This window comes from Malaclemys terrapin, chromosome 5, assembly GCF_027887155.1.
Source record: "Malaclemys terrapin pileata isolate rMalTer1 chromosome 5, rMalTer1.hap1, whole genome shotgun sequence".
In the NCBI taxonomy this organism is placed as follows: Eukaryota; Metazoa; Chordata; order Testudines; family Emydidae; genus Malaclemys; species Malaclemys terrapin.
This window is the reverse complement of record NC_071509.1, coordinates 64,378,488-64,392,719: the sequence shown is the minus strand read 5'-3', so window position 1 is coordinate 64,392,719 and position 14,232 is coordinate 64,378,488. Positions and strand designations below refer to the sequence as shown.

General features: G+C 37.4%; 1 protein-coding gene across 4 annotated transcripts in view; it reads left to right on the top strand.

The window, feature by feature from the left end:
* Positions 1-14,232, top strand: part of TENM3 (teneurin transmembrane protein 3) — a 982,465-nt gene that overhangs the window by 328,066 nt on the left and 640,167 nt on the right. For 3 of the 4 annotated variants that reach the window (XM_054029687.1, XM_054029686.1, XM_054029685.1), the window contains exon 1: positions 2,732-2,893. The exons of the other annotated variant lie outside the window; for it this stretch is intronic. The gene's annotated coding sequence lies outside the window, so the exon portion shown is untranslated. Of the gene's footprint in view, positions 1-2,731; positions 2,894-14,232 lie in introns of those variants that run through there. 4 annotated transcript variants of the gene reach the window in all.

The window sequence follows — 14,232 nt, the reverse complement described above, 5'->3', positions numbered from 1 at the left end:
GAACCGAAATCCCCATCATTTAAGTAGCACCACCGGAGCCAGGAAAGTATACGTTTCTGCCCCCACTGGTTTATTTTTAGCGTCTTCAGAAACATAATCTAAACTACGTGTAAGGATTTAGAAACAATTAGCTAGTAATATTTCAACTTTATTGTAGCGAAAATAAGTTATTTATATTATAAAATAGCCACAGTATTTCCTATAGATGAAACATTATAATTACACTTGGTGTTTGCCCACGAAAATATTTGTTCTTTTCTATTATACATGCTGTAAAAATGTTTGATAATGCAGAATGGTTATTCTTTTATGCGGTACACACTGGAATTTACAGCTGTGGCTCTCGTTGCTCGTACAGCACTCAGGAATCAGTTTAGATGTCCAGATGCATTATTTCCCAGATTGAACCCACCACACAGTACAAATGCTCATTAAAAGCAATAGGAAACGAATGGGTAAAACACCATAGAAAATAAAGAATTGTTGAGTGGATCATAGGTAACACTAACCATGCTTGTCAATAACAGCTGTAATTGCATATCTTGGGAATTTACTAAAACTTTTTGGATAACATAGTGGTGTTTCCATTATTGAGTCGGAAAGGTGATAAATATATCTGAGATTGGAAAATCAGCATATCGGGGCAGATAGCTCCAGCAGCTAAATGTTTAAAAAACTTCTAATATCATGAGCATTAGTGAACAATCATAGTTGGTGTGTAAAACTTCTTTAAGCCTAAAATGAAAGACGTAAACAGAGGAATGATAGTTATTTCTCTGTTTTAGAGGAAGGACAGGGCCAGGATATTCAGGAATATTAATGTGAAAATTAATGTTAAAAAGCATTAATGACTGTGTTACAGGTGGATACTTTGTATACAGTCCACTACTGTCACTGACTGTTATCTACTTTTTATGGCAGGTGGGTGGGGGGGAGAGTGCAGGAAAATAAATAAAAGGAAGTTCTTCTTCACACAGTGCACAGTCAACCTGTGGAACTCCTTGCCTGAGGAGGTTGTGAAGGCTAGGACTATAACAGGGTTTAAAAGAGAACTGGATACATTCATGGAGTTTAAGTCTATTAATGGCTATTAACCAGGATGGGTAAGAAATGGTGTCCCTAGCCTCTGTTTGTCAGAGGGTGGAGGCAGAAAAGAGATCATTTGATCATTACCTGTTAGGTTCACCCCCTCTGGGACACCTGGCATTGGCCACTGTCGGTAGACAGGATACTGGGCTGGATGGACTTTTGGTCTGACCCAGTATGGCCATTTTTATGAAAAGGAGAGTGAGAGAAGGAGGAAGAAAAATAAACAGAAGAGTCTCTATATGCCTGTGTATTTGTGTGGTTAGGGGGAAAATTTATTTTAAAAGGAAACCTCATAAATTACAATCGGCTCACTCTCAGTGTTGGTCTTTGTTGATATTGTTCTAAGTCTAGCCTACTTTCGAAACATCATCAAGTAAGGCCACAGAGCAAATACTTCACTTGTACTATCGCATAGATAAAATATGTAGGAGAATGTTTTACTTATGGGTACAAAGACTTCCGACTTAACACAAGGTGTACGCTTCAGACAGTAGGTTGTTCATAAACATCGCAGGTCACTCGCATGAACTACTTTAAATGGGGTCCGGCTGCTGGGTTTGTGAAGCCTTAATTATACCCCTCTGCTTCCGCATCAATCTTCCTAGGCAGTTTCTTGCTCGCTCCCACCTTATCTAGTGACTCAGTTGACCTAATATACCCAACCTCTGAAACAGCAAGAAAAGTATTTTCTAAGACTATCAGAGGGTTTGATTACATTGATGAGGTGCATGCACTGGGGTAAAAATGCAGTTATTTATCACAATTATCCCCCTCCCCATGGAAAAATCAGTCAATCAACCAGGCCCCTTCCCCCAGTAAAACCCCCCTCTCCTGGCACTGGTCTGAGAGAATATATAATGAGGCTGTAAGTTCATTAGTGTTTGCAATCAGTAGCGTGCAGACACCCTCATCAGGGCAGAAAGCTGCAAAGAGCCATTCATCAGCGTGAAGTGTTATTCATGGATGACCCCTAAATCATTGCACTAGTAGTAGATGTACTGATTGGTCACAGCATGGGAGCCTCAGTATTTTACATTAACCAAGGCAGGCGGCGGTGGGGAGAAGCGGGGAAGAAGGCAAAGGTGGTTCAGTCCAGCAAATCCCAGCTGACAGGAAAACGCATCCAAAAGGACATTTCTGCGGAAAGGGGAGCAGAGGGAAGCCACTGTCCACTCGGCGGGCGCTGGAGCGGAGGCGCTGGGGATTATAAATGCTCAGGCGGGTCCCCGTCGCCCTGTGCTGGGGAGCGGCTTTCACCCCCCTCCCCCTGCTCTGCGCTGGGGCGGCGCATGGTAGGCTCCTCTCGCGTGTGTGGCTGACTGGCAGGGGCTGGAGCTGCTGCTGAGCCCAGTCTCCCTTCGGGGTTCCCCGTGTTAGTGCACAATTAGGTCCTCCCGGCGGCGGTGGCTGCTGGTCCCGGGCACGTTATTGCAGCGTCCTCCCCTTCTCCCGAGCCGCTCCTGAGAGCGGAAAGCAACTCGTCCCCACGCGCCCTGTTAGCTAGGGGAGAACAGAGCCAGAGGGGACTGGGGGAGGCGGGGGAGAGGGAGAAAGTGAACTCCCGGGTGCTGGGCATTTCTCCCCCTCCCCCCCCCCCCCGGCTGCCCCAACCCCTGGCAGGGTGCTACAGCGGGCACGGCAAGGAACTTGTAACACTTTTCCTTTCTTTTCTGCTTTCCCCTCCCCCTTCTCTCCCCTCCCCTCGCTTTTGGCCAAGTGCTGGGTGCGTGGTGCTTTTCCTGGCGCCGCTGCTGGGATACTGAGAGCAGGCGGAGAAGAGACAGCGCGAGCTTGGCAGCCCTGGGTAAGTGGAGCGCTGCTCTCTGTGCTGGTCCTAGTGGCCGGGCTGGCGTGTGGCTGTGGGGGAGCTAGTGGGGTGGCGCTGCTGCTGCGAGCGCAGGAGAGTGCCGGGAGCCCGGGGAGTCTGAAAGACTTGCTTAAAATGGAGCTGTGTCCTTCCCCTCCCGGAGGCGGCAAGTGGAGTGAGCCGGTCTGTTGGGAGTGTGTGGCAGGCTCCCAGCCTCGCCCCACACCACTATTTCCTTTCTTCTGCCCCCGTCTCCAGGATCCCCTTCTCTGAGGGGAACTTTAGCTGCTGGCAGCTGTTGTTTGGCTCCCTGCTAAATACCCCACTGTGAGGAGGGGATGGACACGGGGACCACGAGAGGAGGAAAAGGTGCCTAGCAAATGAGCGGAGTTTTTATAAAGCGAGCTCGTCCGAGTTCTGTGCTTCTCCCTGCTGGCGATGCTCTCCGCTTGCGTGGTGCTGCTGTTTCCAAACGTGGGTCTCGCAGTCCTTGCTGAAACGATGCAGTGAGTACGCGTACACACGCTACTTATCCCAAACATACACTTAGCAAAGGTGCGGGCTTGCACGTTATTGCATTCTAGTGTAGATCTAGTGCAGAGAGATCTGCTATCACAGCGGCTTCATTTATTTTCTCAAGTCACTTCATTACACTTGGAAGATAAATGAAAGTGTCCAGACTTTTATTTTGTAAGTGTAACGGAAGTTGAAGAAGGGTAAAAGGTTGCCCTAGTTTGACTTGTGGTAGATTTTAACATGGTTCATATTATCTGTGATCTGTATACTTAAGATTGTCTTTATTCATAGCACTATATCTCCTATCTTTTGACAATGTATTTGTCAAACGTTTGTAGGCAGTGGCAGACTCCATTGGGTGGTCTGTACACTCTGGAAATGGAAATATGTTCAGGTTTTACCTCTTCTTTCTGTTACTTTAAAGTAGAAAGGAAAGAGAACAGGCAGGAATTTTTTTACTTTTGTTCAATAAATTGCAAAGAAAGTTTAAAATAAGTAGAGTTAACACGTAGTGACTGAAACAGATCCCAAGTTGTTGGGGTTTTCTTTGTTTTTTATCTAATGATATTATTTAAACTTCCTGTATTTTTGTTTTCTTTCTTAGAAGAATACTGTGCTTTATATGGTCTATAGTGTCAGGGCCCGTGGTTTATGGGCTAAAAAGTTTTATATTGTAAACTTCACTTTATAACCAAGTAATTTACCATATTCAAATACACAAAAAATAGTCTGTATATGGACCTACAATCTTAAGTTCTAGTATCAGTCATTACTCTGTGGTCTTCTGCAGTTCAAGGTTCTTTCAAATTTGTTTATATTTAGATTCAAAACAGTTTTTAATGTGAGAATAGTTAAATAGCCTGCATTTGTACTCTCTAAATGTCATAAACCTGTTTGATATTAGAAATTCTTTAACTTTACATAGAATCAGTCTTTATGTGATATCCAGTTTATTGCTTATTGTGCTTCTAGATGCAGATATTTTGCCTTTTTTTAAAAAAACCTGTTACCTATAGTTTCTATAGGTAAATTCCAATATTGAGTCTCAAAGCACAAATTTAAATCTAAACATATTATCTCTATAAGATAACTAAGAATTTAAAATTGCAAATTATATTATGTGCATGATCCTTGAAGAAAAATACAATAAACACAACTACCATTTTCCCCCTAAAAACAAAACAAAGCAAAAACCAGACATTCAGGGATACAAATAAATGCACATTAAGATGATTGTGGAAGTATTTCTATACATATGTGTTATATTACACTGCTGTGTGTGTGGTATGTGTTTTTGTTTTGTCACTATGGCCTTGTTACATTACTTATTTAGTCTCATAAACTAGAAGACAGGGTTCTCTGTGTGTGTGTGTGTGTGTGTGTATAATATATATATACACATACACACACACACACACACACACACACACACGTGTGTGTGTGTGTAATATTTGATTAATAAGTAGAAGTGAACTAGTTTTACATGTGTAAAAACTGAAAGATCTGCTAGGATGGTCAAATAGTTTTTCCATCAAAAATAAAGTCTTTTGTTTAAAATTTAGTGGGGAGGGGAAAACTCCAGAGCAACATTCATAATCCAGTTAGCAAGTTAAAACTGGTACTTCAGTTAAGCCCCTTTTGATCCAGGAGTAATTATCCTATACACAAACAGCCAAGCCGGTAGGATATAACCAAAGAAAATGGATTTAAAGATGCAAATGAAAAAACTTTATTGCAGATAAACCATACAAATACTAGAAAATGAAATTTTGTCAGAGTTGAAGTTCATTACATTGTTGTCTTCATCTCTTAGAAATACAATTTACAAACTATAGTTCCAGTTCTGTAAGGTGCTGAGCACTGTCAACTGCATTGGAAATCAATGAGCCTTATCCAAAACCCATGAAAGTGAAGGAAAAAACTCCCATTGACTTCCATGGGCTTTGAATTAGGTCCAGTAGGACCTGCGAGTGCTCAGCACCTTGTGGGATCAGACCATGTATACAAAACTGCATTGTGCTATATAGACCTGAAAAAAAATGCAAATAACTTATGGTAAGACTTTGGGACAGAAGTGTCTTGTATTCTAAAGTGATACTGAATTTACTGTAGTTAATGCTAACATATAAGATTCTAACTTGTAGAAAATACATATCCCTGTTTAAAAATACTGTAGGAATGGAAAAAAAATCTAAAGGAAAATATCTTCCAAATACTTTTCACTTGAGATATCTTGTTATGCACAAATGTATTGTATTTTGCTTGAACAGTTTGTCAAAGACCATGTTTGAACTACTGTATCCATGAAATAGAGACATGTTAAATCTGAGCATAGAAAATATATGGTATTCCTAATTCTATTTTAGAAGCTTCTTTTACTTTATTACCTGTTTTCTTATATGTGAACTCTTCTAACCAGTTTACTGTTTTAACAGATGTGAGAATGCAGATTTGACATTTTAGCCCACTGCAATGAGTCTTTCTGCTAGTTTATTCAATTGAACCCTGTTTATCAGATAGGATTCTACTATATTATCATGAAGGCTTTGGTTGGGTGCAAGAAATTTCTCCCTTTCCCAAATAACTCGTTGAACTAAAGGAGTTCTTTTATGGCACTTGTCTTTACTTTCAGTATGAGTGGCAAGTTGCACAAATATAGGATCACTGAATTGTATCATGTTAAAATGTAGTGTTAAAGTGTAAAGGTTTTCAGTAACCTTTTATTTAAAAGCCCATAGTTAAGATGGGTTCTACATTGTCAGTTACACAATTTTTGAAAAATAAATCTTTAAAGTTTTGGACGTTACAAAGGCTTTAAAGTAGAAATGTGCACTTTAAAAAGCTTTCCTTTTCTTAGTTCTAAAACTGATTAATTACTATGTCTTATAAAACCTGATTTATTTAATACTTTTTTCATACCAAGCATTACCATTATGAAGCTCTCCTTATAATTGAGATTAATGTTTCTGAGCAAAGAAGTGATTTGGAGGGCTGCATTCATTTTGAGTGCTGTTCTAATCAATTTTAGATACAGCGTTTCACAATGTATCAGTCTGCATCCAAACCGGCCTTATTATGTAGAATTAACTTGTTGGTGATTGATAGCAGGACTGCTCCATCTTGAGAAGTCATTTGTTTCAAAACAAGTGTTATGGCTTCTAAGAGTTTCAGACTATTGGGTCACACAACTCAGATGCCCTTTCTGTGGCCTGATCAAAGCTTTATAGAAGAGTTAGAGAAAATGAGGCTCTTTTATGAACAATTAATTCATGCATATTTGAATGTTGTTTTTAAACTGCTGCCTTAGGTACAAAGTCATGTATTTTATTTAAATCTGGAATGATAGGTATTATTTACAAATAATTTCTTAATACTTGACTATGATACTGTGTGTTTTGAACATTATTTTGAAGAATAACTTGTCCTTCTAGAAAGGCATAAATATTTTAACTTCCCAAATCATAAATAATGGGAATGGTCTTTGTGTACAATATGTAAACCTACTGCTGTGTGATGTAACTTTACTGTTTTGAGGTATTCAATATAACCCAGGTAATGAAAGGTAATGCATGGGGAGGTAATTCTTTATCTTTTTGTAAAAACAGTAAGGATGATAGATGTTCTCATGCCTGCTGTGATATTTGCATATTTTGTTCTCTGTCTGAATACCTTCTACCTAGTCTTCATCAGCATTTTGTTATAGACCAAAAGTACATGTTTGCATTTTACTGCTGAGAGTGACACACAAATATATGTAGTTCACTAGAACTCAAATTTGGATAACAAGATTAAAACAAATGTGGTATGAAATAAAGCAAATAAATGGAGGGTCCTTAAACAATAAACAAAAACCCCAATGAGTTGTGCCAAGTCTTTAGTTTGGTGTTGCTTTCATTCATGTGTGGTCTGTCCAGTGATTTTAATCTCTAGTTGTAATTGTTTATCTATGTCACACTATTGACACTAAATATATGGCTGATAGATTTTCAGTTTAGATAACGTTTCATTGTAACACACCAAATATTATCTAAACTATTGAAGTGTTTTCCGAGAGAAATTATGAAATGTTTGTACAATTACATAGTTAAATATTAAATGCACAACTATAGAAAGGTCAGCGTTATCTGTGAAAGAACCATACATTCTTTCACATGTTATCTTACTATAGGTGTTCATCTTAAACTGTAACTGAAATAGCTGTAACAGAAGTCCAGAACATCCTTACAAAGGGAATAATCTTTTTCAACATGTCCCAGAGTATAGAATAATAATGCTTGCAATAATAACCTTTAGAGTCTCTTTCCAGACTCTGTCTGCATTGCATACATGCATTTTTTTTTCAGTGCATGTTTGGAATGAAATATTATTCACATAAAAATGATATAACATCTTTAACTGACACAAGGTAGAAAATTCAGAGTTAAGATTGAAACTCTGTTTTTTAACTTCCTTTGTTGTGTCAAGATATGTCATGTGTCTAGGAACAGGGTGAGATTTTTACATCTATGTGTATTGTAATACTGAAACTCAACAGACAAGTTAAAGATCACCTGGCAGTCTTACTTAAAATTTTGGCTTTCATTAATATAATATAGATCTTCATTGTTTACTCTTAATGTGTGTGTATGTGTCTGAAAGTTAATTGTAAACATAAGGTCATGGATCCAGACAAAACAAACCACTAAATTATATCCAGGACCCTGAATTTGGCTCAACATTTTCCAGTGCTAAGTTAACATCTCTTGCAAACCCATTGAAATCTGTAGGACTAAGTGGGGTCTAAATCTGGCTGGTTATCTTTTGTGCAAATTCTTTATTGTAAATTACTTGTGTATGATTGATTGTAATGGCTACTTCAATGCAGTTAGTCCATTCTAACCTGGCATTCATGCATGCACATCAAATCTATATATAATAAAACTATTTTCAATTTGAGAAAAGAAACAATCTGTTTAGGACATTGTGATTAAATATATATATATATTTTTATGGTAATTAAAAAGAAATTAAAAGGTAGCATGTGCTGAAACATTTTTAAGTGAGAACTCTTTTAATTTATCTTCTGTAACTGTATTTCTTAATGTAGTGTATTTCTTGAATTAATTTTCTGCAAAATAATGTAGTATTTGCAATAATTTTTAATGCAAAAACAACCTGCCAGTTTCATTTTTATACTGTCTAAAATATTTCTGTAATCTAAAGAAAGAGAATACTTTCTTCTGATCACACACATGCTGTTCAAAATCAGTATGACAAACTCTTCATAGAGAGGGAACAGATAATCAAGTCTTCAATGCGTGATTCACATGAAGGTGGTATTGTTCCTTTTTTCCCCTTTTTATTGGGCTGGGTGTAAATGTGCATAATTGCTGCATTTTCAAGTTTTTCTGTGTGACTTTATACAAAGTATCCCCTTTTGGCAAATAAGATTTCATTGGCACAAATTTAGTATTTAATCTCTATACCTACTTTTTACATCTCGTTAACATTCCATTGGAAATAAACAACTTTTTAGTACTTCTGTAACTGTAAATTAATTAACTGTGGTTGGTTTTTTTTGTTTGTTTTTTTAGGGGTCTATTCCACTTTGAGGCAGACATGTGACTCTTTAACATTCATATGTTATGTGCCCATCAAGTGAAAAGTAGACTATTTTTTATTAAATATCTAGTTAGAATTTTTAACTGGAGTTTCATTCTTACTAAGTTTTTACATCCAAGTTACAGAAGTCTAATGTAGCAGCTTGTAATGCAAAATATTAATACAACTTTAAGAATGGAGGTGAAATAATTGTCCCTATAAGTTGTCAACCTATGGAAATACCAATCATAAAAATTAATACTGACAGTAGTATAAACAATCAATTCTTTGATACTGTAAAATGTGGTAGTGAAGTCAGTTTGTGGCTTGTGCTGCATTACCTTCTGTCAGCATGATGCGTGTTGTTGTTGTTTTTTTTTAAATAGCAGTAAAATCACAGTAGACTGGGTCCAATGTGTTCTATTTCTTTGAGATTTTACAATTTCTGATAGTTTAAGAAAACTACTCCTGGTGCTGTAATTGGTGAAGCATAGATTTAAAATATGGATTTTCTTCTCTTGAGAGAGAACACAATAGACATCCACATTTCAGAGTCTCTAAAAGAAATTGAACAGTGTAAACAGCACATTATTCACTATAAACCAACTCAGTAAAGGATAAAGTTCCCTAAAATATAGACTTCTGAGGTGAGTTTTGCATTTGACATGGTTTGTTTTGGGTCAAAGGGTAGGTGAACGTTTTAAAAGCACAGTCATCTAAGAAATCATTGGTGCTAATAAATGGTCATTAAAATTAGCAAACAGAACAGTATATAGTATTTGGTTGTCATACTGGTATAGGGCCTTCCACTGCTGTTGAACTCAACAGAGCATTTGCCATTGACTTTTTTTATTCAGTTACATTGTATCAGATTTGTGTAGTGCTTCATAAATAAAATGAGTAAGACCTTGGCCAAAAAATTATCTAAATAACAGGGGCAGGTCACTAATACTAATTACTAGGAGCAATCAGCATTTCCTTAATACCAAAAAGCATCAAGTGTTACATTCTATTCTGTAGATAAGTGAAATAAATGTTAAAAAAATCTCTCTTCAGAACATAAAGTAAATATTAGTAGGTAACTATTGGGAGATTAATAAGCACAGTTTATTCCCTGAAAAATAAACATTTTCCTAGCAAACTGATAGTTATTAAAACATGTATTATGCGACCAGTAAATTTGATCACAAAGTATTGTTACTGTCTATACTAAGAGGAAAACTGCCAACAGGATTCCTCTTTTTATGGCTAATCCTTTAATAACAACTGAAGCCAGGAGGAGGCTGGATCCTCATCTGTTGTAATCAGCATACCTCCATTGACTTCGGTGGAGGTGTGGTGATTTACACTAGTTGTGGATCAGGCCCACGGTGTCTCAGAATACGACATTTGCAGTTAATAAATTTCACTTTAATCTGTAAGCCCTTTCTTTCCTCTTTAGCAAAATATAAACAATATAATTCTTTCCATTCATAAAATGTATTTATTTGAGTGGATGCTGATGGTCTGAGCCTTATTGCTTTCCAGTGGTATATTTAATTTTGCATTAAAAAAACCTGACAAAGCAGAAAATAAGGTTCAATTTTTCTTGTAAAAGTCTGTCCTCCTTCATACTACTGAAATTATAAAGCTTTCAGTGTCTCCCTTATCCCCTCTCAGGAGATGGTTTCTGATTTGCACGTCAGAAGCTTTGCATGCCAGTGGTGTGGTCTGAACCATGCAGCTGTAACTAGAAAAAGGTTTGATATGGTTCAACCAGTCAACTTCTTTGTTCTGTGATGATATAGTGACTAAAAGTGAGTGAGCAGTCATATGATGCTGTAACAGTGGTGGGGAGGAAAAATCATTCGAGTTCTATTATTCAGTCAGCGGTCAAGCAAGCTGTGGGTATTTTACTGTTATCCCATATTTCATAAGACCGGTAAATTGATAAGACTTTTTGCAACAGTGGAACTTCAGGTCCGCTACTTCTGCACAAATGATTGTCCACGTTTTTTTCAGGAATACTGAAAGGTTACAGCTTGAATTTGACAAGTCATATTGGTAGACATTCAGGTGAGACTTCAGCTTTGATTTCCTTTCATCCAAAACTAGTTAGCAAATCAAGACTTTGGCCAGTGGGACCCTTGAGCAATATAGGCTTCGTATGTTTTGTTTTGAGCATGATTTAACATGTTGTATTGATCACTTTATTAGGGGCAAAAGATTACATGGAATTTATTATCTTTTACAGCTTTTCACCTTTTATTTTGTTACAGTTTAACGGCAGCAAACCCATAACTTTTATAGTGGTATAATGTTCAAATGGAATAACTTAGCTTTTGATATAAACAGTTGACAGAGGATGAATGATAGCCAAACAACATTGTGTGATCACTATTTATTTATGGATGAGCCTGAAAAACTGGCTAAGTATGCACCTCGGTGCAGAACTGCAGAAAAACTTGATTTCCCCCTCTTTTCCCCCCGCCCTGACTCGGTATCTCAGGTAAATTGTATAATGCTGTGATTTCAATAAATATTCGAGAGCTTAATGATGTGAGTTGCTGCACACCTCTTAAAAGACGTTTAGTATCCTAAGGTCTCAGTGAAGTCAGTGGGAGTTAAGGATGCTCAGTTCCTTACAGGATTGGCCATGAGGAAAGAACCATCCTGAATGGAAATCTTCATGCTTATGCTGCCTTTTTATGGATCTTTCACCTATTTAATTACACCCTGCCAGTAAAGTTTAGTGACCTATCTATGTAGAGAATGAACTGGAAATTCATTTGTGTTAATAGATTTTGTTTATTTGAAGCTTGAAAACAATAAATTGCATAAAAAAGAGCAGGCTAATTAATGCAGCCATCAAAATACATTACAGAGAAAAATGTCTTAAAGCACAGCAAAATTGGAATACAAACACTTACTTAGCATAGAATAGATTGTTTTTTGAAGTGTTTAAATGGCTCTCAGAAGTGCATATCCATCTTTATTTATTTTATTAAAAGAATAAGTTCAAAATGATGCTTAGTTTCATGAAGTAGCCAAATGTTACTTATGGAGAAATATGTAACATTAGAACTTTTAACAATATATTTAAATATGGTACAGTCATTACATTCAGTAGACTGAATAAATGGACCTCATAAATAAATACTAAATTATAATATAAACCACACCATAGCCAAATTAATTAGGATGTTTAATCAAGAGAATTCCAGCTAGGCTGCATACAGTATGCATATGTATTTAATTTCTGAAATTTAATATTAGCTGTGTAGGTCAACCCTCGCTTTAGTGCAGTAGTGGCATAAGTTTAATATCTTCGAAGTGTTTTAAATAAATATTTTTGTAGCAGGATATTTTAACTCTGTTATGAAGAGGTTTGATATTGTGTGACAAACGAGGGACTTGAAAACAATGGCAAAATGATTTTTCTATGAGATGCCATCAGCTAATTCTCTAAACATCAGAGGATAGAAGTGTTTTTATCTATTTGTAATGTAGTAAAAAATAAGGAATTTAACAGATTTTGTTCTGTATACTTCATACTTATTTGGAGCAAACTCTTATGTCAGTTTCACTAACGATCTGTATTTAAGTGTCAAATTTCATTTGGCTATGAATGGTAAAGTCTCACTACCTGAGTTTTGAAAAGGCTACTTGTCCCTTTGAAAACCCTAACTCTAAAGAAACTCTTAAAATGTTCATAGGAATGGATTTTCCACCGTGTTTTTTTTTTTTTTTCTTTTCTTTAAGTTAATAGTAACACGAGCAGTTATCATGTGAATTGTAGGACAGTCCAGTTGCCACCCACTGATTTAACAGATGGGAAACTTGATTGGATCTGCAATCTACTGAACAGCTTTAGGATAAACAGGGAGTGTATACAAGCATAGGACCCTCTTCCCCTTGAATGTCCCATTGCCAAGGGCCAGCCACAGGTGGGAGCTGATTGACTCTTTCCTCTCACATTCATTTGTTTAAACCCTTGGACAGAGATTTTTAAGCCCTCTTTTCCCCATTTTTAGATGAACCTTGCACTCCCTCCCTATAGTTACATGGTATAGGAACTGTGTTTTCAGGTTGCTGTAGGTCTGACTAATTGCCTGTTTAGAGGTCAGAAAGGAATTTTTCCCATTGGCACCAAATTGGCTGGGGCCTAGTGTTGTGGGTGGGTTTTTTTAAAAACCTTCCTAATAGCAACATGGAGACACAGTTAAGTTAAATAGGTATAGAATTTAGGTTTAATAGTAGGAGTTGTGTGAATGTTTGTTTTGTCACAACTTGCGGCTGAAGTTCAATGCAAATAAAGGCCAAAGGGACAGCAAGCAGAAAATAAGAGATGTGGGATTTTGCTGGTGGATTCAAGGTCTGGGGGGAGGGCGGGGAGGAGGGAAAGAAAGGGAGACATGAAGTCCTTTGCAGATCATGGCCCATGTTTAGTACCTTCTATCCCCTTTTGGGCGGGGGTAGGGGGGAGGTGAAGGTGGCAGGATTCAGCAGAGTAAACTGAATTCTCCGGGTAGGTAGTGGAAAATCTGCCCTGGGTTATGGCCTGTATGATAGATGCTCTATAACCCCTGCAGTGGCCAACCTAAATAACAGGTATGGGGAGATGGACAAATGGTGCCCCTCTCCAATGATAAATGCAAATAAAGTTGCATCTCGCCACTTAAAATCCATCCCTGTGTCCTCATTTGCTTGTGTGTTCTGATCAATGCCATTATATACTGATTCCTGAGCTCAACCACTGAATTAGGGCTGTGCATTTATTTTGTGTGTTTACATCTATACATTTAGTCCTGGTTTGAGAAATAATTACAAAATTTTGGTCTCTGAGGAAATCTGTAATTCATTCTAAGCTACAAATTTGTGATGGAGATGGTAAATTTAGGGAGAAGGGAGATGTGCAGTTTTTATGCACTTGTTGGGCCTGATCCTGCAAATCGCTGCATGAGTACTCTGGTAATCTGTACACAAATAAATAGTCCCATTGACTTAAATGGGCTCATTTTAGTGAAGAGTGAATATTTATATGAGTAAGGGATTGTAGGATCAGACTCGTTACTTTTAAAGAACTATCCTTTAGGAGCTAGGAGAGTTTAAGGATAAGATGTGAATGTCTGATGAAGGATTCTACCCTAACTCAGATACGCAGCACTGTAGTCTTATCTAATATCCGTAGACTGGTAGTAACTTGATTTAATTACTTAAAAAGTTAATGGGTGATTTTTACAAATTTATCATAAGTTGAC